This window comes from Sebastes umbrosus, chromosome 8, assembly GCF_015220745.1.
Source record: "Sebastes umbrosus isolate fSebUmb1 chromosome 8, fSebUmb1.pri, whole genome shotgun sequence".
Classification (NCBI taxonomy): domain Eukaryota; kingdom Metazoa; phylum Chordata; class Actinopteri; order Perciformes; family Sebastidae; genus Sebastes; species Sebastes umbrosus.
Genome location: NC_051276.1, coordinates 29,330,766 through 29,352,294, shown reverse-complemented (window position 1 = coordinate 29,352,294; position 21,529 = coordinate 29,330,766). Strand labels below are relative to the sequence as shown.

General features: G+C 41.5%; 1 protein-coding gene across 1 annotated transcript in view; it reads left to right on the top strand.

Moving 5' to 3' along the window:
* si:dkey-215k6.1 (transmembrane protein 132C) overlaps positions 1-21,529 on the top strand; it is a 295,611-nt gene that overhangs the window by 10,884 nt on the left and 263,198 nt on the right. The gene's annotated exons all lie outside the window — the stretch shown is intronic.

The window sequence follows — 21,529 nt, the reverse complement described above, 5'->3', positions numbered from 1 at the left end:
AATCTAATCATTTTAATGAAAGTAGAATGGTTTAAGATTTGAGGGGGAGAATGGGAGTGTGTTTGTGAATGTTGTTTGTAGGAATCCAAGCTTGTTTCTGCACCAACAGTCACATCTCCACTCTGTTTTATTCACTTCATTTTATGGAGATATATTGCATTGATTTTTTTGCACTTTTTTTTACTATTTCTGAGCATCTGTTCTATACATTTTTTCCTCATGAGTGTATTCTGCTCTGCTGTCTACATCTCTGCTATTAATAGGATATACAGGCAGTTAGTTGATTAGTCTGAATACATGTGAATGGTCCAACTTCCTCTGCACTTAAGTCTGTGTGTGTGTGTTCTCTGTATACTCTCAGTGGCCATGAGACGGCCGGGTTTCAAAGGCCTGTCGAGAGGTTTAAGGGTCTTGCTAATGAGCAAGTCGTTTTCCCTCAGATTAGCATGAATAGCCTGACTAATTTTGTGCGTGTGTGTCGATTTGCGTGTATGTGTGTGAGCGCTACTGTAGGTCCAGAAGTCGTGTCTCGGGGGTTTAAGGTTGAGCTAATCAGCAACACATTTCTCCCTACATTACTGTAGCTTCACTCGGCTGGTTAGCCACGCTGTCTCTGTGCGTGTGTGTGTGTGTGTGTGTGTGTGTGTGTGTGTGTGTGTGTGTGTGTGAGTGAGTGAAACTGAATTAGCTGATCATTATCATCATGACACAATGACTCAGAGGAGACTAACAATGAATTAACATTAGCTTCAATTTTTCTCATTGAATTTTGATTGAATGTAATTTATCGGTATAATGTGCAGTAATATGTGTGTGTGTGTGAGTGTGTCACTATGAAAGTGTGTAAAGGCTAAACTATAACAATTGCCTGCGAGTAGCTGGACAGCTAATCTTCATCAGAGATTTTACTATACTTTTTATAGTGTGGTATCTTTCCCGTTAATATCCCTGGGAGTATTGGACCACTGTGAGCAATATTGTATTCATGATGATTTTAGATTATTATGTGAGTTTTGAATCAAAGACCTTGATTTTGTTGGTTTTTATATGCTGGGTTTGCCAAAACAGACAGCATGTGTTACACAGTTTATTTTCATAGAATATTTACAGTACGGTGAGATATAGCCTGAGAGATCTAAAATGACATATACTGCGATAGAGGATTTGACCCATAATGCCCTCAAATATAAACCTAAAAATGCGCAAATTTACACTTTTTGCCCATGAGCTGTAATTTTCATATCTGTCAAAACACCCAAGTGACAGTTCATCCTGTAAAAACTGATTCACTAAAAAAGGCGTCAACCTCTGTGTCTGAAAAATGAAGCCAATGCTGAAGTGCCTTAAATTTGCATTCTTTCTAATAGCCAGCAGGGGGCGACTCCTCTGGTTGCAAAAAGGAGTCTGATTGTATAGAAGTCTATGAGAAAATGAGCCTACTTCTCACTTGATTTATAACCTCAGTAAACATTGTAAACATGAGTTTATGGTCTCAATCTCTAGTTTCAAGTCTTCTTCAATACAGCATGATGTTCATTTAGTAAATTATGGTCCCATTTAGATAAAAAGATCATAAAGCAGGGTATGCTTTAGGGCGTGGTTACATTGTGATTGACAGGTCGCTACCACGGCGTTGTCTGTGTTTTCTTCGTTGAATTATTCAGCGTTCTGTTCTACTTAGCTCCACCCTCTCGTGTCACTTCTGGTTGCAAAAAAAACAAGTGGGCGAAAGCCAAAAACCCAAGATTACGTTTATGATGTAAGTACATTACGCAAGTTAAATTATGTATGTAACTTATAATTAGTTAATGTTGAGTTTTATTTTCACACGGGACACAAACAGTGGTCTCCTGGGTATCCGTCCACCCTATCCTCCTCCCTACATGGACAGAGTGAATGGGCCTGAGCAGTTGCGCTGAGGATGGGTTAACATTGGAGTTAGTTGAATCGTCTCATACAGACGCTGAAGGGTGCCTTGTGTGTCGGTATCGGACGCCGAGGGGTGTTACAAAACGTTATTTGATGACCTGAGAATGAGACCAGGCTGGCAGAAGAGTAGAAAAACTTAGAGTAGTAATCTGGGCAGATACAGACGTGGACAAAATTGTTGGTACCCTTCCGTTAAAGAAAGAAAAACCCACAATGGTCACTGAAATAACTTGAAACTGACAAAAGTTATAATAAATAGTCAGTACATTTTTATTTATTAAAACTTTTGTCAGTTTCAAGTTATTTCAGTCATTCATTATTTCCTCTCCTCTCTCCTCTCTATTTTTCTAATTTCCTCTCGTCCTCTGCATTCCTCTCGTGTATTAATCTGTGACTGATTAGCCATTTGTTTCTCCTCATCGAAGTGTTCATATTAAGCTGGCGATCTGCTGCCTTGCTCGGTCTTCCGATGGCTAATTGTTTATTTATGTTCTTTCATCACAACACTATTTTTCTCTGACAAACATGTGAGGAGCAATAACGGGGTTTAACGGGCCACCGCTTAGCAGACACACGAGAGGACGAGACAAATGTCTCTGTCGTCTTTCTTGCTCTTTGCCTCCTGTTTCTTCTCAGCCGTTATTGTGACATTTTTGCTCATTTAATCACACGGTCATCAATCATTCTTACATTTAATCTGTCTGTTTTTTTTCTGTCCCTTTTCTCCACCCATCTTGCTTTATCACACACTTCTTTCTCTCTTAAAGAGCATTTTCTGTCCCTATTACTTTTCTCTACTTCTTACTCCATCACTTTACTCCCTGCCATCGTGTCTCAGACTTTGTCTCCCTATCTTTCTCTCCCTTTCTCCAAAATGCAATATTTCTCTCCTTGTCAACTCTTCCTCTGTTCCTCTCTCCCATCTTTTCTCTCACTGTCTCCCATCAATATTTTCCCACCCATCATCCTCTCCCCCCTCCACCCGCCTCTCTTTCTCCGTCTCTCCTTCTCTCCTTTCTGAGCAGCTCTTAACCAGTCCTTTGAGAGTGTGTGAGCTGCTCGGCCTAAATGATTTTCTATTACCGCCGCCTGTTAACAGCGCTCCATTTGATCAAGCTAATGAAATTGAAAACTTTCATCTCAGTCAAATTGATTTCAAACCTGAAACCGCACGCGGCCTAAAAAAAGAAAAAGAGAGAAAGAGAGAGAGAGAGAATGCAAGAGTGTTGTGTTGGTGGAGCATGACATTAACTTTAGACGCGCACAGAAATCAATTAGCCTGTATGTCGTGTTACTCTTGTTCTTGGGAGACGGGGGGAGCAAAAGGCCTTGTCTTCAACTGTGTGTTTGTGTGTGTGACACCATGTATGCAAGTTGTGCATGTATTGATCAATATTGAGTTGTATTTTTGTGCTTGTGTGTCAAGTGGTCCAAATGAAGTTTGCTCTGATTCAGATGATAAAATGATAAATACCAGTAGAGTGCTGGATTCCTTTTGTTCACATAGACAGATGTTTTGAAGCAGTAGTTACAGATGTGCCTCGCAGTCGTGTAAATAGGTTTTGCTTGTTCGCTCTCGCTCTCCCCACCCAGATGTTCGATCCAGAAGCCTTTCCATCTCAAACTATTACAGCCAAGCATGGATCTAAAGCAGAGGGGTTAGTTTAGTTAGCTAATGGTGTGGACACGCACCTCGATTGTGGAGCCAATTTGGGCTTCATGACTGATTGGACCAAGTTGGACCGAGTCCATTACAGTCTGGGCCCCGTCTCTCCTGTTTGGAGATAAAATCATAACCCTCATCCTACCGACTGGGGGCCCTGCAGGTCTACTTTTTGTCATATCTCACAAGTGATTCACTATATCATTCCAATTTTTCATGACTTTGTCAATCAATTTGTTCCATATGTGTTCACATCATTGTTTTCTGTTTCTGTTTTAAACCCGCAGTAGGCAGTATATTTTTGGCATCATTGGGCAAAAATTCCATAATAACCTTTCAGCATGTTGTAATTCAAGTGTTCTGAGAGAAAACTAGACTTCTGCACCTCCTCATGGCTCTGTTTTCAGGCTTTAAAAAAATCTACACTTTGGCCAATCACAGGTCATTTCAGAGAGAGAGCGTTCCTATTGGCTGTGCTCCGGCTGGTGGGCGGTGCTGGGTATTTCTTCAACTGATCTCAACATGGATGCCGGGTCACAAACGTTCTCATTTTACAGCTAAACAGTACCCTACAAGAGGTTTCTGAAAACATTTGAGGAGAGAAATAGGCATTAATGTAACATAGTATTGATTCATATTTTATCAGCGAGGCCTAGTTTGACTGTTTGGTTGGAGTTTGTGAGTGATTGACAGCCGGCTCTCATAGACGGCAGCTGGACGGCAGACTCCAGATCAGCTCTTACTGGTTGTTTTCCTCCGGTCTGTGAAATCTTGCAGATGCCATTAGGAGCATCGGAGGATACAGATGCACATGATTTTTTTTAGATTACCTGTCTCATGCACTACTGTCACGATATAGTGACCGTTTTATAAAAATAACTTTATTTAATCATATTTGCTCCAATTCTACCCACTGCAGCTTTAACTCTAACTTTCTTAAAATAATAATAATCAGTTTTTTCTCTACAGATGATATTAATTACATAACACATTTATTCTACAAACATTAGTAGTTCACATTTTGCTGTGATTTCTTACAGTAGTTCCGGTAGTCCGTATGCTAAATAGGTTGGTAGGATGACGGTTAAGCATTCCTGATCACGTCCCTGCCTGTTGTTCTCTTTAAGATTATTTTAAACATGTTTGATTTTTACAACTGATAGAAGGGTTAACATATAATAAAATAGTGTGTTGAATTATTTCATAATCCACTTCATCAGTTTTTAGTGCAGAGCCACCTGACAAGTTCTCTCCTCTGAAGTCCTCTGACCTCTCACTCCCCCTGCTGTGCGCTGTCTGTGCTCAGTGTTTTTCCCTTTTCCGTGCAAATTTCATCATACATTAGAAATACAAACGCTTTTTGATTTGCGTCTTTTTCTGCTTTGGTGAAGGAACATCCAAGAACGTTTTTGACTTTCAATATTAAAAATCAGTGTATGTTAGGTCCAAGTTTAAGTAACTGATGATCCACAATGTGGGTGTTAAAGGACTCAAAGGAAAACCGATGATATATGAAGGGTGGCACAGTTGCAGCAGATGAGCCAGTCAAAAAATGTTTAACTCGTGCGTGCATTGTGTTTGCTGCGCACGTCTCCTTACAATTTGTAAATACACTGTTTTGACTTCTTTGTCTGTAAATAGTCACAGTCAGCAAATAGAAAATAAAGGTTTTATTTATTGAGTTTCCCGGTCACATCCAGTGAATGAATGTTTTTTTTTTTTTTGTCTTTCATTGTTTGTTATGTGTCTTGTCAGCTCCAGGCCTATAAAGGGATATACAACGTTACCTTTATGTCGTGCCAGGAGTCCAGTTTCTTGATTGAATCCACTGAAGGAAATGTAAACAAGAGTAGCGAGGTGACCGATCATTTAGAATAAACTTCCATTTGGGTTGATATGCAGCTCTTTTATAACTGAGGTAAATAACAAAACAAAATCACTTAGAGAAAAATAACCCAAACAAAGAATGCCAGGTTGTTGCTGCTCTGCAGCGGACCTCACAACCTGGATGTGATGCCAGAACAACACAGGCCAGAGTCACAGGACAGTAATGGGGCTTTTCCTTTGGCCGGGCTGGGTCAAACCATGCCGCGCTGATGATGTTTCCATTGCCAGTTTTAGAACGCAGAGTTGTGCCGGGCCGTGCCCGAGTTGAACCATCTCAGGAGTCAGGCCAAAAGGTGTCTCGTGTGTTGCGAGACTCAACTCATGTCTGACTCACTCTGCAGGAGACCAGAGAGAAAGACTTTTTTAAAAAGTCTCTGTGTTCAGCTCTCAGTACTTTCATAGCTTCTAACTGAATCTTTGTGGTTCGAGGTTTAGTTTCTCTCCTGCGTCTTTCATATCTGCTTTATTTTACTGTTTAGCTTTCAGCTTCAGACTATAGGAATTGTGTTAACATTTCCTGATTTTGCGGCTTCATAATAAAGCTTTTAAATAACAAAATAACCGGGGACTTTTATTGTGATGAATTTATAGGAAATGTGTTTATCACAGAATTAGCAGCGATTTGTTAGGGGCTATTCTTCAATAAAAACAAGTCTACTAATACTACAGGATGGAGCAAGCAGCAAAAATAGCGGGAAACTTTTATTGTGAAGATTATAGGAAATGAAATGTGTTTATCTACTGTTTTACAGCTGCTCCTTTGACCACTAGTCACAGCCATGGTGGGTTACACACACCTTCAAGCGGGTAGCTCCGTTCTAATGGAGATGCAAATCCCTGCCGTGACGTGCCGAGTCAAACCGAGTCAATCCAAGCCAGCATATGTGTTCAGAAAAGGGGCCTAATAGTCTGATGACTAACTGACCTGAATTTGGCTCTTGGTTCCATCTTTCATCACCAGAAAAAAGTATTGGGCTTATCAAATAATCTCACCTGGGGTAGAAAGACTCTTTGATCTTTGACCGTTTCTGTGAGAATGCTGTTCGCACAAGACCTGCTTCTGCAGTAGTTTCATACATGACTGAGATCTATACTATGCTTTGTATATAGCTGTTAGACAAAATTGCAGAATGTCAAATAAAATAGGCTAAAAATGAAAAAGCGTATAAAGTGCACAGTATCCCAAAGTGCTGGAGCAGAAATTCCGCCCCTCAGGTCATCATCAGTGTTAAACAGAGCATCAAATCATGCACACGTTCTTTTTTATTTTGGATGAACATAATGACTGAATTTAATATTTATTTAAGATATTTTGAATGTAGATGTATTTTAAGCCTTAGTATAAATTGGTAGACATGCTGGCAAAACAAAGTAAGAGGTGAAAGGAGGTGAGAAAGAGGCCCAAAGTGAACCAAACATAAAACAAAAATGACAACATGGAGTGAAAAAGTTGCGAGTGGATAGATGGATGTGTGTGTTCTTTCCCCGGGTCCCTTTTTGGCTCAGAGAAGCTCACTGTTGCCATCAGAGGAACACAAGCTGTTCTATGGATGGGAGCGTACTGTGTATAGATGCACAAGTATTTTCATAGGTGTATGTTTATATATATATATATGGATGTTTTTTATTTAGTTTGTGCTCGTGTGTATGTAGTTCAGGGGCCGCGGGCTTTGGATGTTTGGCTCAGGACGGCTGCAAACACTTGATGGCATTTGCTACAGTCTGAGAGCGAGCGAGCGAGAGAGAATGAAAGCGTTAAGAAGAGAGCGTTGCAGAGGGAGACATTAAAAGGCCAGTCCAGGCCACGATCTGGGCGCTGTGAAAAAACGGGATGAAGAGATGGAGAGAGAGAGAGAGAGAGATGAAAAGAGGATGAAAAAGTAGCAGTGTGAAATGAGACTTTGGGCAGCGGAGGGAAGAGGGCAAGATTGGAAAGAGATGAGAGGGAGAGCAAAACAGAGGAAGAGAAAAAAGGTAGCGAAGGAAGGAAGGAAGGAGGGAGGGAGAGGCAAAGAACAAATTACAGGGCAAGAGAAGGAACGGAGAGAACAGAACGAGATGAACAGATTCAGAAAACAAAAGCATGGGAGGGGACGGGTGGTTTGGTGAAGGAAAAAGCTGGAGAGCGAGGGTTAGGGACAGCGAGAGATTTAACATTTCATTCTGTGTTGCTCTTAGCCTGCAGGCCAGCATTACAGCGGAGATTTCCACTATTTACAAAGCTCCCCGTGGCTGCAGGGCTCCATCTACATAATGTTTAACATGCTCAACTCGGCTGCGCTCTGCCCGTCAAAGGAAGACGGTGTAAGGATTTTGGGCATCAATCCCTGAGGCCTGCCAGGAGGCCGGGGAGGGAGAGGGGGGCTGAGGGGGAGGCTGAGATGCTGTAGTAGTAGCCAGTCACAACACACAATAATTGAATTAAAAAGCTAGTAATAACACGTCCAGATGAACCTTTTCAAAAGTTATGCCTTTTGAAAGTGTAATCATTCGATCGTATCTCCGAGTTTGACTGTCTCGCTTAAACAGCCAAATGATTTGAGAGCAGCGGACCATAATGCGCGAGTTTTCCCAGGTGTGAAATTATCCGAGAGCTTGTTACCTCTGATTATCAGAGCTGATTACAGGCTTGATCACTGCACAAGAAAAGTTAAACTCTTCTCTTTACAATTTCAGGTTCATGAACTTGAAGAGGCAAGAAAGGAAAAAAATGAATGTAGCTGCTTTTTAGACTCTGAGCAGATAACATAACCTGAAGAACATCAGATTTCCTGTACAGAAACACACTTTCTTTAGAACATCTATCTGCCTTTTAGAGCAGCTGAAGTATGTCTCAGTGAAGTAAAGGATGGTTACATTACCTCCGATTGATAGGACGCTCTTGGAGATGCAAAAATTGCCTGAGGCGCGGCTGAAAGAAGCGGCACTAAAATGACTGAGGAGAACATTGACATCTCAGTGAGATTTGGCATCAGGCTGTGCTTAAGAAATGAACAACTAGAGCTGCATCTGTTGTAGATCACAGTGGCAGCCTGGTGATTACAGACAGTGACTCACTGAAAGAGGCTGTGATTACCACACAATCTCATAGACCGACTTGTTCAGCCTTTGTGGAGAGAAGTTGAACCACAAATTTGACCTTTTCCCTATTTGTTGCGAGTAATGGTCTGATTATTTCTGCATCTGTAAGGCCCTACATGAATGTCAGTAACGATGTGAGTGTTTACATGATCCACGCGCAAATTGATCAATCTCATTGATGTTCATGTTAGACTAACAGACCTTCCTGGTCAAACAAAGAAGGGTATGTGAGCAACTCCTTTCAGGCTACGGGGTTGGATATTTGGCTAATTAAACTCATTTACTCATAGCCTACTTTGTTTTGTAAACTTACACTTTTTCAATTGTTTGCCTCTTTCTTTCAGTTTCCTGCCTTTTCCATTGTTATCCCTGTTGTTTGTTTGTTTGTTCTTCCATCTGTTTAGGTTGATATCTCAGACACCAGATCAGACTTTAACTGAAATTGGGGAGTTTATGTTTGATATTCTGATTCCTTGAATGTAGACTGTGGGTATAAGTCTGCTATTGGCTGCGTATTTCACTTGTCATTCTCCTCCTTTTCCACTATCTGCGTTATCTATTTTTGCACATGGATGTAAAAAGAGAACTGGATACAGCATTGGAGGCGGGCTCCCGTTCATTCCTATGAGAGTTGCTCAGTGGTGCGTGAAGCCATGAAGCCAAAATGGCTTGACTGCCATTGAAAGTATAAAATTACCCGGATCTTCCAGTGAGCTACAGTGATGAGCACAGTAGCGTTTCCTTTAACCCCGCCTCCCAGCCCTCGCTCCAGCCTTGGTCTGGGTTTCATTCACATGAGAAGAGAAATAACCCTGGATTTGGCTATTAGTACATTTTACAACTTTAAGGACCTTTCCCAATGTAAGTCTATGGGAAAATGTCTTTTTGGGCCCAATGGCATCACGTGAGAGACACGGAAGTTGTAATTTCACCATTTGGCCACGACGAAACTTTGCTTCATAGTCCGGCGCTCTTCCTGGGGGCTTGATTTTGCAAGGGCCCTGTCGCTTCCCAAGTCGATTGTGAATGGTTTACAGAAATACAAACAAGCCAGAGCGTTTTTTTTCCCTCCTATAGCAGAATGATAATGTGTGGAGCCGGACCTTTCTTTGGCGCTGAAGAAAGGTCTGGCTATGCAAGACTAATGTTTGTATAATCAAACAGATTGGCTAAAGGGTAATGCCACATTGCCTGTATGTATGAGCAGCTGTCTCATGTACAGCACAATGACTACGTTTACATGCACACTATTATTCCGGACATGAAAATATTCTGAATTTGATACGGGTCATGTTAACAGCATATTCTGTTTGGATATTCTGAATCAGGCCTTATTCCAAATAGAGCATTTTCTGATTGAGGCTAAGAAGGCTAGGAACATTATTTTGGGTTTTAGGTGCATTCTTTGGACATGTATACAGCCCATTCAGAATATGAGTCTCAATAGTTTTTTTGACAGCAGTTTGCGACACACGGCCTCTTGCCTGTTTGTGGCCAGCTCTGTGCGTTGTACACAAACTTAACTGACCATTTGCAGAGATGCATGCCCAAAAGAAAAGCCCACATTTCTAGTCAGAAGGAGAACTTTTAAATATTATGAAAGACTTGGATATCAACAAGTTTTTAGATATGCGCAAATATCGCAACGCCGACCTTTTCAAGAAGGCGTTCAGGTGTCCAACAAGTCAACGAGGAATATTTGTGGAATATTAATTTTCATTAGCCATGTAAACAGCTTAGTAGGAATATTGTCTTTTTCATAATAACAGCAAAAAACAGAATATTTTGTGACCGTAGTTTTCCACGTAACTTTGGAAAATGATGTACTAGACTACAACATGTTACACTGACTAGCTCAAAGGGAGAACTTCAATATATGCGTTTGGTGGTTAGGAATTTCTTCAATACATCGACCGGTCCTTCTTCACGGTTTGTGCGTTTGCGATTATGCACGTTTTTTCCTTGAACAAACTTGTAGTGTGTAAAGGAAATGTCTTCAATACATTGACCAGCTCTTTTGTCCCTTGAGTGCTGAGCAAGTTTGTATGTGTGTGCGTGTGTGTGTGTGTGTGTGTGTGTGTGAATAATGTGGTGGGAAAGACGTGTTTGTGCGAGTGTGTATAATGTGTTTGCTCACCAAGTCTGTGTGTGCCTCTGTGTGTCTTTAAACCAACATGGCTGTGTGCTTAGCGGGAGTCTTTTCAGGACTTTGAGGCTCCACTATTTGTTAAAGAGGGAGGAAGCGATTAGCTGCCCGTTAACAAACCCCCTAACGAACCCCACTAATGAACCCTGAGGGCAGCTCTGGGACGGCCTCGGCATGCCACCGTAATTAGACTGGCAAATAAGAGCTCGTTATGCAAACGAGTTTCGAGTTAATCTGCATATCTTTACCTGAGACACTGGCGTTGTACTGACAACTGTTTACCCAAAGGCAGCGAGGAGGAAAAGAGGAGAGGAGAGGGGAAAGGGTAAGAGGAGACGAAGGTAACGGAGACTGCACAACAACAAAGAGTTGAACAAGTTTAACGTGCAGCGCTGGATGTGTTGGGAGCAGCCACTTAGAAAACCAGCGGATGGGGGGATGAAAGGTAAAGAGAGGGAAGGGAGCTGGAGAGAAGACAGAAGTCAGGGGAAGAGAAAGGATGTCGATGCTTTGTACTTCTTGTTTACATTTCAGCCAATTTACCGCTTATCTCGAGTGATGGATCAGATTGTGCAAAGGTACACACAAGCATCCTCGTACAAAGAAATTGTTTCTGGTTGATAGCTTGCCCAGATTCCCAGAGGAGCAGTTCTGCACATCTCTTAAATCGTGATTACAGTTTTGTAATCCTGTGCCTTGTGAAAATGCTGATTGGTGGAGCAGAGGCCAGCACTCAACAAGTACCTTAAGAGATGGGGGAATCTGTGGATTCTCTACTATGCTTTCTGGTTTGCTGTATTTCCACCTAATGTGAGGCTGTATTTGTTGTAGTTTATATGGTTATAATATTAAAACAAGACTAAGAGTTGACAGCTCTATGAGGCTCTATTTAGGCTTTAATCTAAATGCTAACCTCGGCAATCTAACAAGCTGATATTTGTAGGTTTACTGTTTACCATGTTCACTATGAGTTTAGTGTGTTAACATAGTGACATTCGCTAATTAGCACTAAATATAATGTACAGCTGAGTCTGATGGGAATGCCAGTATCTTTGCAGGTATTTGGTCATAAATCCAAATATTAGACACATTAAATAGTTGGCCTAATTATGGCACTAGTTTAGATTCAAAGCATCACCCATGTTAATGATATTCATCCTTTAGAGTGAGTGGAGAGAGGAAAAAAAAAAAGCAAGATCACAGACATGTTTTTTCCCTCTTTATTTTTTAAGGGTTCTTTTAAAAGCCTTTTAACCTGAGGAAAACGCGAAATCCGAATAAAAGGAGCATGGTCACTTCAGGGTCAAACTTCACCTCCTTACCTTCATGATAGAATGAAAACTAATACACCGACAGGACGGCATTTATCTTTTCATTAGCAGTAACATCGACAGAGATATCGCTGGATAAAGTTCTGTTACAAAGTTAAAGCGATACTGAACTTTGGTAGAACTTTGGGTTGTATCGCTAACTAGGCATGATATATGCCCAATTTAAGGAGAAGGTCATCATCAATTGCTGCTGTGTGCGGATTACGGTTTGTTCTGCTTTGTTTTCTCTCTCCATTCACTCCTGTTGCTAACGAAACAGATTGCTAAGTTTGCTTTCACACACAACCGGTTTGGTTCGGAGGGAAAAAAAATGTCTGTGATCTTCTGACATCTGATCTTATCAGCTTGAACACACCTTGGGAATCATCAAGAGTCATAAAATCAGTTTTCTGCAACATTTTGTAATATTTAGTGCCCATTTGGTGCCCATTTTTAAAAACGGCTGCTAAATAGGTGCCCTCAGGGGCCAAATATGCCGCGCCTAGATCACTATATCTTTTCATAACATAAAGTATAAACCTACATCTGTGCCAAATGTGTTGCTTTTAATGCAAAATGCACAAATCATATGAGTATTTCATCTTAGCTACCTCATGTAGTACCGCTTAACAGATCATTTATGCTACCCCCCACTGACATGGTTTCAAAGCTACTGTTATCCAATTTTTGCTCTCCAAGCACCTTAAAATACACATTTTTAGGGAAATCAAAATCAAACCCCCATAGTAAACTCAGTTTTTGGACCTCTGTATCTCTAAAACCCTGCGTTCATCCATGCCCGCTTGACTCTCAATCTGCTCTGCAGCACTCTCGTTTATGAGCTTGGACTGAAACTTTCACTTTTTTCCATAGGATTGAACATAAGTCCTGTCCTGTTCTGGGATGAGCTATGGTGTTCTGTGAAGCATGAGAGACTTGTTGTGATTGGTTCTTGGCTGAAGTGTGTATCGTCCTGGCAACGGCCTCTGGGGTTGATGGGTTTGACCTCTGTGTGGCAACGGGGTTCCTGATGGATCGCTCGCTACAGCCAACACACACCCAGTGGCCTGCTGCGGATATAGATACTGTATACTTTACAGTATATACTGTTCTGTGAGCGGCGTCTTCTGCTCGTGTGCAGGAAAAGTTTCAGACGTCTGAGCGAGCCGAGTGTGTTATGTGTGTTTGTGTGTCATCTAACGCTGGTGGCTGTGTTTTTGTGTGATCAGTCTATCCATTTTAATAGTAGGTCAAAGAATAAACCTCTTTTAGGACTGCAGTGTGTAAGATAGCACGGTATGTGTGTGTGTGTGTGTGTTTGAGAGAGTGAGTTGCTGAGTATGTGTGTGTGTGTGTGTGTGTGTGTGTGCGTGTGTGAATGTGTCTTTGGCTCATTAGTGCAGTGGTTCAGAGGCGATTATTTATCGTCATGTTGCCCAGCCTGCTGAGTTGTGGCACAGTCAGCAGCCATCTTTATTACACACACTCACTCACACACACGCACCCACACACACAGATACACAGACACCTAGACACACACATAGACACACACAGACACAGACACACATACACACACACACGCACACACATAAACAGAGCTACAGGAGTTGTAGAAGTTATTACATGTCCCCCTGTGCTTTGTACATGCACACACACAAAGAGTCATGTGAACACACACACCTTTCTACCTTATCTTAAACCCCTTATGCCTTAACACAAACATACTCCCGTGAACACACCTCCCGTTGCACACAGACGCACACACACACTCTCTCTCCTAACCAGCCCAAACACACACACAGTCTGGCTCGCTCTCCCTCTCCTCTACCCCTGACTTTGTCCCTGTGACCTTGGGCGAGTGTTGCCAGTGGCTGCTGCTGAGATTTCTGCGTAGGGGGTTGGAGGGCGGATGGAGAAAGGCTTGGCCAGGGATCACACAACTTTCATCCCTCTATCCATCCGTTCGTCCGGCTGATGAATGAGAGAAAAAGTTTTCCCCCCTCTGTTGACAGATGGCCGTGGAGTTTTTTGGGGGACTCATGAGGAGTTCATTTATAATGAAGCTCCTCTTTGGATTCCAGCTCGAAACAACATCATTTATTTTCAAATTATGCGTAAATGCAGTTTTCAAAAAAAGTGACTATGACTGATCACAGACAAAGCAGTTGTCGGACTTCCAATTTCTTCCGCATGCCTGCTGAACTGCTGCTGCGTTTATGCTCCGTCCGCAAGAATAATTGAACAACTCTCTCACTTTTCAGCTGTTTGATGTCACAAGGCATAGTCTGGTAACTAGACAGTCATCATTATCATGTACAAGTATGAGAAGTAGAGAGTACTGAAACATGAAACGGTAACCAGTTCCAGCCTACAGAAAAGCCACTAATCACAAAGACTGCAAGTGCATAGCCATGCTGCAGTAGTTTGCATTGCCAGTTTATGAAATGAATCACAGGAGGCAAGAGAACAAAGTGATGGATTGTTAGACTGACTGTAAACACTACATAACAACATACCAGCCGGGTCGCACGGGAAGACGTGTGAATGACACAATAATGCGCACGGCAAAAGTGTTTTGCAATAAGAACGCCGTTCTCGCTTTAGGCATGTCATTTGTACACCATGTAGTCTGTACTGACTGCAATGTAAATGTATTCATATGAATATGCTACGCCCAGAGCTGGAGACGTGGAATAAAAAGTGAGAAAGATTGATTATGGCAGGTGGGAGGGAGGAAGATGGGTCCAACAAACACAGGAATTTCAACCAGTAGACCCGTGTTCGAGACCAGCGTAAGATTTATTAGTTATGTTTGTGATGTGTTTTTTAGTGATGTTTGTGACATGTTTTCCGTACGGCTGTTACGTTGTTTCCCTACGTATTTTTACTTAGTTTACATACTTCTTTTAAGGCCAACCAGGACGAATTTCCTAAACATAGCTAAGTGATTTTGTTGCCCCCTGCTCGTAGGCTACTGCAGCTTCACACATATACGCATGTAATATTCATGCCTTGGCAAGGCAAAACGTGACAATGACACGCTACCCTGTCACAGGCGGGACTATTACAGGCTTTGGCGTAATACAGGGTTGAACATACAGATGGTTGACAAAAAAAATTTAATCTGACAAATGCAGATGCTTTTATAGAGGGCACAAGTGGTCACTGAATGATGTGAGAAGGAAAATGGTATAAATTATATGCCATGGCCTTTGTGTCACTAGATCTCAACCTAATTAAACACCTATGGGAGATTTTAGACCAACGTGTAAGTGGGTGGCAAATGGCATAAAAATGCAAGGGGCTGTTTTGATGGCAATCTAAGAAGACCAGTTTGAGTAATTTAGAGTTTTAAGGCTTATTAGAAACACTGCACAGTGATTTATGACACTGTGAAATTGCTTTTTTTACGACAAAACGAGAAGTTATCACAGCAACGATCCTTTTATCCTCCCACTGTGATGATTCAGTGGTAAACGGTAGAATCATGCCGTTCAGGTTACAGTCATCTACATGAAATGTGCCCTTGCACATATTTAAATAGCCAGCGTGACATTGCGTTACATGAAAAGTTGAGCCAAGTTTGACTTCAAGGCAGGACGATCCTGTATTTTTTTCTTTGCCCTCTTTGTTTGCAACTCCAGTGGCCAAATGTATACAGTCTGAATGAGGGGCTGCAGTTTGTCATGCATAGTGCTCTTGTCAGTGTGACCTTGTGACATTGTTTGCCACAACCATCAGACCCCGAATGCTGAATGCATTTGGAAGAATGGTGTTTTGACCCTTTCACAGAGTTCAAAAGACAGAGAGTAAATTTATGTCAAGAAGTACAAAGACAATTTATGTAGTTTTTCCAGGCAGCAACCTCCAATTCTGAGAAGTGAAACCAATGCTGAAGAGCCTTAAACTTGCATTCTCCCTAACAGCCAGCAGGGGGCGACTCCTCTGGTTGCAAAAAGAAGTCTGATTGTATAGAAGTCTATGAGAAAATGAGCCTACTTCTCACTTGATTTATTACCTCAGTAAACATTGTAAACATGAGTTTATGGTCTCAATTGCTAGTTTCAAGTCTTCTTCAATACAGCATGATGTTCATTTAGTAAATTATGGTCCCATTTAGAGTCAAATAGACCATAAAGCAGGGTATGCTTTAGGGCGTGGCTACCTAGTGGTTGACAGGTCGCTACCACGGCGTTGTCCGGTCTTACAACTTTAACCCTTTCACAGTGTGTTTTCAGTTCGTAAAAGTAAATTGTAACTTTTTTGGTCGCCTAAAATGTTTTATTCAGTGTTCAGTTGTACTTAGCTCCACCCTCTTGTGTCACGTCTGGTTCCAAATAACCCAAGTTGGCGACAGCCAAAAACCAAGATGTCAACGGCCAAAAAGCGAAGGCCTATTGAAAGAGGCTGGGACACGCTCTTGATGATGCGTGACATCGCCTCTTTTCACTTTCCTTGCAAAAAAACAAGATGGTAACGGCCAAAATGCTGAACTCAGGGCTTCAAAACGGCAGTCCAAAAAAACAATTGATGATGTCAATGTGATTACGTCCAATTCTTATATACAGCCGATGCATTTTCTTTGAATTTGTTAATCACCTGTGTAACACCACTCAAGCCCCCCTCTCTTGCATTACTGTGCAGACTTATATTCACTGTGGCTTTAACGACGATGTTTTATATGCTGGAAGTGATGAAATGATGTCATGTTAAAGCTTTAGCTGAGCTCATGCAAAAATAATTGGTGCTGTTAAGGCCATAAAGCAGATTTTTCTGCAGTGTAGAGGCCACCAACCTCCATAGCATTTTACTCATTTTGTGCCAAAGTGAATATGTTGATGAATTATTGAGGTAAATATGCGACGCTACACATCCACCAGTCTCTAACAGATATCTGTCTGGCAGTATCAGTCCACAGTCACACAGCGTTATAGCCCACACAGCTGCTGGCTGCCATTTTGAGAAACAGCTGACATTTGCCTTCTCTCTCCATCAGATACGTTACTGGGCATGGGCCTCTGACATTTCTGACTGTGTGTGTCTGTGTGTGTGTGTATGTATGTGTGTGTGTGTGTGTGTGTGTGTGTGTGTGTGTGTGTGTATGCAAGTGTATATGTGTGATGAGTTACTTGGGCATGCCCCCTTGACATTTTATTGGATGCTAATGGTATTCATTGCCATGGCAGCTGGAGGGGAGGCGGGCATGGCTGTCTGTGTGTAAATGGCGCCTGTCGCTAACCTGTAAGTGTGTGCATGTGTGTGTGTGTGTTTTGTCAGACAGGGGGAGGTTACAGTGACGCACAGTGTTGGATGGAGTCAGCATTACGTGTGTGTGTGTGTGTGTGTGTGTGTGTGTGTGTTGACAGAACGATGTGTCTTTTCTAGTCTTTGTACCTTAAATTTGTGCATGTGTGTGTGTGTGTTGGTGTGTGTGCATGTGTGTGCGCGTGTGTGTGTTGGTGTGGGCAGTCAGTGGTCTTCAGTCCTTGTGTGTGTGTGTGTGTGTGTGTGTGTGTCTGGAGGGCAGGGAGATAAAGGTGCCTGTTTTTTTCCGATAAGGACTCCCACCTCCACCTCTCTATCCCTCTACTGTTCTACCTCTCTCCTCCTCTCCATCCTTCCACCCTTTTCCTTTCTATCTGTAACCGTAGCGACGCGGCCGTCCCTCTCGCTTTCTCTCTTTGTGCACGTCTCTCTGCCATTCTTCCTGTCTGTATTCTTCTATTCTGCACTCTGGACATTCCTGTGTTGGATGAAATGGAGATACAGTCGCCCAAGGCCCATCTGGACATTCATCCAGACAAAAGTAATTTTATCATACTGTATACAGGCTAATGGGAAAGAAATATCTAAGTGAGAAAGTTATTTAACTTATACAAGAGATAAGTTACCTTAAAAGAGAGAACCATAGCAGAAAAATATGATAAATTATTATTTTATTTTATTTGTATTATTATTTTGATTCTGTATTATTATTATTATTATTTTAATTTAATTTAATTTAATTTAATTTAATTTAATTTAATTTAATTTAATTTAATTTAATTTAATTAATTTAATTTAATTTATTGTTGCAAAAACAAAACAGCCATCGACTTTAGGTGGTACAACAATGATAAGAACAGGGGGAGAAATACCAAAGATGTTTTATTACTAATCAGATGAAATACTGTAATAAGGCTGACCAATATGTCGATAAATATCGTCAAAATTATATAAAAATGGCTGTCGTATATATATTTGTGTATATTGTTTTTATCGCAATATAGGCTAGGCCTATATTTATTTATTAATTAAATACTTAAAAAAATCTCCCTTGAAGGTACATTTGGAACAGATAAAAAGTGTGCGATTAATTTGCGATTAAACGTGATTAGTCACGGACAATCATGCGATTAATCGCAATTAAATATTTTAACTGATTGACAGCCCTAACTAATATACAATTTACATGTGCATACAGTATGTCATTCTACTTTTAAATCTAACCTTTAACCCCTAATCTGCCACATGGGAACATTAAGTTTCTACTAATATTAGGCTATATACTGTATGATAGGGAATGTTAAGAACAGGCAGGTGTTATAAAAACTGAGCTATTTAACAGCCTTAAAAAGTACCTGTCACAGTGAAGTGCTTCACCATCTGGTTTTCTCTGCTGAACGGCTCTAATTGCAATAATGTCACACCTTGCTGATCTCCATAAGGAAAATGTTTCTCTCCTTCTCCCTCAGAGGTCAGAGTCAGCTGTAGTAACAGCTGATAAGGATTCAGTTAGAGATCTGAGCCGGGCAGGTGGGTTTGAACCGTTTTAAAGAAGGTCTTCCTGCTCAACCCTCCATCCCGTTAATGACTGTAAATCTGACATACATATAGATAGAGCGGTGAGGGATTAGCCTGTAAGTGGTGCTCTGCAGGAAACCAGACGGGAGCCTGTGGCTCTGCAGTACGCTCTGATCTCCTCTCTCTTTCTCACCGTGCACACGCTTCCTTTCATTTTAAAGTGTTAAACCAAGAAAGAAACATTGGTTGAAGGCCGTGAACATATTGTTGCAACAATCTATCACGTTTTACCTTTCACCTCTTTTCTCTTATTCACCCTCTCTAACTTCAGTTCACTGCCTCTTTTCTGCATCGTGATACTGCTTCCTCCTCTCTCCTCTGTTGGACATCTGTTCATTCGCTGGGGGAGAGGAAGACCCCTCCATATGTAGCTCCCCTCTTCCTCCTCTGTCTCATGCCCTACATAAAGTATTCCTTATTTTATTCTCTCTCAGTTTGCTCACTATTTTAACTCATTTATGCATCATTCCTCACACCAACCTTTGGCTTTCTATCGCTGTGACTTGTCTCCCCATTTCGCCTTTTTTCCATCATCTTATCGACGGGGTTTACATCTGTTTTGCTCTCCGTCTTCAGAGCTTCACTCCTCTTTCTTTCTTTCTTTCTTTCCCTTTCAACTGTTCATCTCTCTCTATTCCTTCCTCTGTCTCCTTTTCTCTCTCCCAGCTGGCTGTTTAAGAACTGTTTGCCATCTGATGTTCCTATGAGAGGTAATTAAAGCCTGAATCACAGACTCGTGTGTGTGTGTGTGAGTGTGTGTGTGTGTGTGTGTGTGTGTGTTTGAGGGTAGAAATGGATTAATTTCATAACAGTTTTCTCCAGGCTAGCTGGAAAACATTTGGGAGAACCCCCACTACCATCACACACTTATTCCATCAAGGGGTTTTCAGGAGTCATATCATACCTGAGCCGCTCATTATGCTTTCTAATGAAGTTGTATTTATTGTGCTTATTATCAGCGCACTTCTAAATGCATGTAGATATCAATCAGTAGAAGGGAGAGAAATCATTTATATAAGATGCTGTTACGAAAGCAGCTTTTTAACCAGTTAATCAGCCATTAGGGCTTTCCGAGCTGTATCACACTGAGAACAATTAGATATGGAGTTATAACATGGAACCATGTGAACTTCCATGTGAAAACAACTGCAGCACACAAAGTTTTCTCTAGCCGTGTGTCCACTGTGGATAGTACCCCCTCAATGTAGGCGGGATTCTCAGCTGATCGCCGTAGAGACGACATGTGAAACTGCTGTGCATCATCTTCAACGGGTCTCGCTGAGTTATTTCAACGGCAACCAAACAGAGAAACGTCTGCACTTCGTCAATTGTACGCCGTAGTGTACGGTGTAGTTTTGCGAACTGCCATTTTTTAAAATCTGGGTCGAGTGAATTAAAAATTGCCGTCGCTGTTGACGGTAGCTTGGCTATTTACAAATGCCGGGTTTGTGCCAGATGTCCCGTGCATACTTGCCAACCTTGAGACCTCAAAAATAGGGAGGATTTCAAAATTACGTGGGGGGTGTTTCCTACATTCTGGTGACTTTTAAAGAATCAAAACAGCAAAATATTTAGTGCACTGCAGCAGCATTTTTCTTATCTTAAATACTTTTAATCTTACATTTAATTAAGAAAGAATACAGAATAATTTGCCCATCTGGTGTGAACTTGTGTGAATATCTGTCATAAACCAGAAAATCTGTTTTCATTCATCCCTTCATTCATTTTTTTTTTTAGCCCTGCTTGAGTATCTCTCCATTTCTCTCTCCCTCACTGAAAGCCCTTTCACAACGTGACAACGGCACCACTGAAACGCTTTGAAACTCATTATGCCCAACGACTCGTGCTGCGCCACGATGGCTTTTCATTACGTCGGGCAAAGCCCAACTTTGGGCGCTGCTTGCAGTGATGTATGCTGAACTTGGCAGCGAGCGCAGCTCAAACCGCGTTGTGTCGCGAGCAGCTTTTTCCTGCCAGTAAACCGCATTTGATGTAGCTGTATTGTTATGTGGGTGTAAAAATTAGGGCTTATACATGCTGTACAGCGCCATAAACAGGTTGTGATAACGAAAAAGGAAAAAAGGTTTGAAAATTTGGTGGTTCTATGGTACCATTCAAAACTTTTGCAAATGGAAACACAAAAATAACCATTCTAATGTGTAACGAATTGAACTGAACTGCTTGGTGGAAAAATGCCAAATGAGAGCTTAGCACCAAAGCCCTTCAATTTCACAAAAATGGATAAAAATGAATTCAAGGATATCAGTTATATTTTAAGATGTTACCTAAACCTACCTATTAGGATTTTATTTTATGGCTCAATGCCATGTTGCCCGCTTGGGCCAAGACTGCCTTGTAGTAATACATTAATTTCACTGGACTACAAGCAACAGTTGAATTATTTCTGAACCATAAACAGCCTAAAACACTTGCAGCGTAGCGGCAGAATGGCTCCAATAACTCAGCTGTAGTTAGGAAGATTGGCTTCAGGCTGCACTCAAGGAACAAACATCAGAGGCCGCATCCATTTCTTATGTATTGCTGTCATCTATTCTTCTCCGTCTGCCTGTTTCTATTCATCTCTGCCTCTCCTTGTCTTTATTTCTCTGTATCTCCCCATCGCCGCTGCTCTCTCTTGTCTCCCACTTGTTTTCTTGTTTTCTCACTCGC